Below are 2,500 nucleotides of genomic sequence, written 5' to 3' on the forward strand. Positions count from 1 at the left end.
AGGTGTTTGGGTGATGTTTGAATAGTGTAAAGGATTGGAACCCATAAACAAAGGATCGAGAAAATAAACGTATAGATATAAGGTGTTTGGGTGATGTTTGAATAGGGTAAAGGATTGGAACGCATAAACAAAGGATCGAGAAAATAAACGTATAGATATAAGGTGTTTGGGTGATGTTTGAATAGGGTAAAGGATTGGAACGCATAAACAAAGGATCGAGAACATAAATGAATAGATATAAGGTGTTTGGGTGATGTTTGAAGAGGATTAAGGATTGGGAAGTACAGACAAAAGGTATTCCTGCGATGTTTGAACAGGATAAAGGATTGGAAAGTACAGACAAAAGGTTTTCCTGCGATGTTTGAAGAGGATAAAGGATTGGAAAGTACAGACAAAAGGTATTCCAGCGATGTTTGAAGAGGATAAAGGATTGGAAAGTACAGGCAAAAGGTATTGGGGTGATTTGTGAACAGGATAAAGGATTGGAACGCACAAACAAAGGATCAAGAACAGTAACTAACATACAAAAGGGATTCCAGCGATATATTAACAGGATAAAGGATTGGAACGTATACAGAAGAGATCAAGAACAGGAACTAAGAGACAAAAGGGATTCCAGCGATGTATTAACAGGATAAAGGATTGGAACGTATACAGAAGAGATCAAGAACAGGAACTAAGAGACAAAAGGGATTCCAGCGATATGAAAACAGCATCAAGAACAGGAAAAGGATTAGGAAGAAGACGAGGAGGAAGGAAACAGAAGATAATGGAAATAAAAGGAAGATAAAAATAAGATAAGGAGATACTATTAACCTCATATTTTGGTCTTCCTCTCCTCCTCCTCCTCCTCCTCCTCCTCCTCCTCCTCCTCTATTTTTAAGGTATTTCAGAAAGGTTACCCACAGGTGGAGCATCAGGGGGCAAGAGTCACACATCACGGCAGCCACTATAAAATAAATTCGGCCGCGCCACTATCGGACGGCACTTAAAAAAAAGAAAACGAACTAGAAAAAGATGTCCCATTATTCATCTCTTATATATCTTTGTACTAAATATAAGAGTTGCTCAAGACCGTAAAAACAACAACAACAGCAAAAAGACCTTCACTGTTGCTACAAATTGTCCACGAAAAGGGCAGCAACGTGAGATCTATAAATAAATAAAGTCATAAATAAAGTAATAAATAAATAAACAAAAGACAAACAAACGCTCTAAATATAAGCGTACTGGATATAGTTGTTGCCTAAGAACTTGGAGCACTGAGGGATAACTGTAAGCCGATAAGTAACTGTGTATAATTAGATCAAGCAAAACAAGCTGCTTATAAATACTAACCGTCTCAACATCTTCCTATAATAATCTTCCAAGCTTCTACACTCATTAATAAGGCTCTTTGTTAACTAAAATTCCTCTTCACCTCAAAGTAGTAATTACAATTAATATCAAACAAAAAACAAGCCTTATAAATACTGAACGAACTCAGAATCTTCTATAATAATCTTCCAAGCTTCTACACTCATTAGTTAACTAAAATTCCTCTTCACCTCAAAATAAGAAACTGTGTATAATTAAATCAAGCAAAACAAGCTACTTATAAATACTAGACGAACTCAGAATCTTCCTATAATAATCTTCCAAGCTTCTACACTCATTAATAAGGCTCTTTGTTAACTAAAATTCCTCTTCACCTCAAAATAAGTAACTGTGTATAATTAAATCAAGAAAAACAAGCTACTTATAAATACTAGACGAACTCAGAATCTTCCTATAATAATCTTCCAAGCTTCTACACTCATTAATAAGGCTCTTTGTTAACTAAAAATCCTCTTCACCTCAAAATAAGTAACTGTGTATAATTAAATCAAGCAAAACAAGCTACTTATAAATACTAGACGAACTCAGAATCTTCCTATAATAATCTTCCAAGCTTCTACACTCATTAATAAGGCTCTTTGTTAACTAAAATTCCTCTTCACTTCTCCCATTCTTTAACATAAATCACACCTCGTATCAACCATGAGTTTCGTGGGCGTCCCCTTGGGTTGGCGTTCACGGACTAAGCTGGTAACGCGCCTCGAGTCAGCGTCACGGGGTAGTCGCTGGTTCAACACGAAGTCACTCCAGCGATGCCCCGTGACACTCCGAAGGCACCTGGCACCAAAGGATTCGACACACACACCCAAGTCCCTGTTCAGCGTCCATCTCTCACAGCCACACAGTAAGACAGGGAGCAGGCACTTCTTAAATCTAAATAGCTCCCCCTTAACGAAAGCTAACCATCTCATATTTTGGTCTTCCTCTCTTCCTCCTCCTCCTCCTCCTCCTCCTCCTCCTCCTCCTCTATTATATTTTGGTCTTCCTCCTCCTCCTCCTCCTCCTCCTCCTCCTCCTCTCCACTGTCCATTTCGTATTCCTCCCCTCATTCTCCAATTCTCTTCTCTCCTCCTCCTCCTCCTCCTCCTCTACTATATTTTGGTCTTCCTCCTCCTCCTCCTCC

The 2,500-nt window shown here is 38.6% G+C and overlaps 1 protein-coding gene across 3 annotated transcripts in view; it reads right to left on the reverse strand.

The window, feature by feature from the left end:
* The window catches only part of LOC127002945 (hormone receptor 4-like), a 50,160-nt gene that overhangs the window by 35,131 nt on the left and 12,529 nt on the right, over positions 1 to 2,500 (reverse strand). The gene's annotated exons all lie outside the window — the stretch shown is intronic.

Source organism: Eriocheir sinensis, chromosome 24 (assembly GCF_024679095.1).
Source record: "Eriocheir sinensis breed Jianghai 21 chromosome 24, ASM2467909v1, whole genome shotgun sequence".
Lineage (NCBI taxonomy): Eukaryota > Metazoa > Arthropoda > Malacostraca > Decapoda > Varunidae > Eriocheir > Eriocheir sinensis.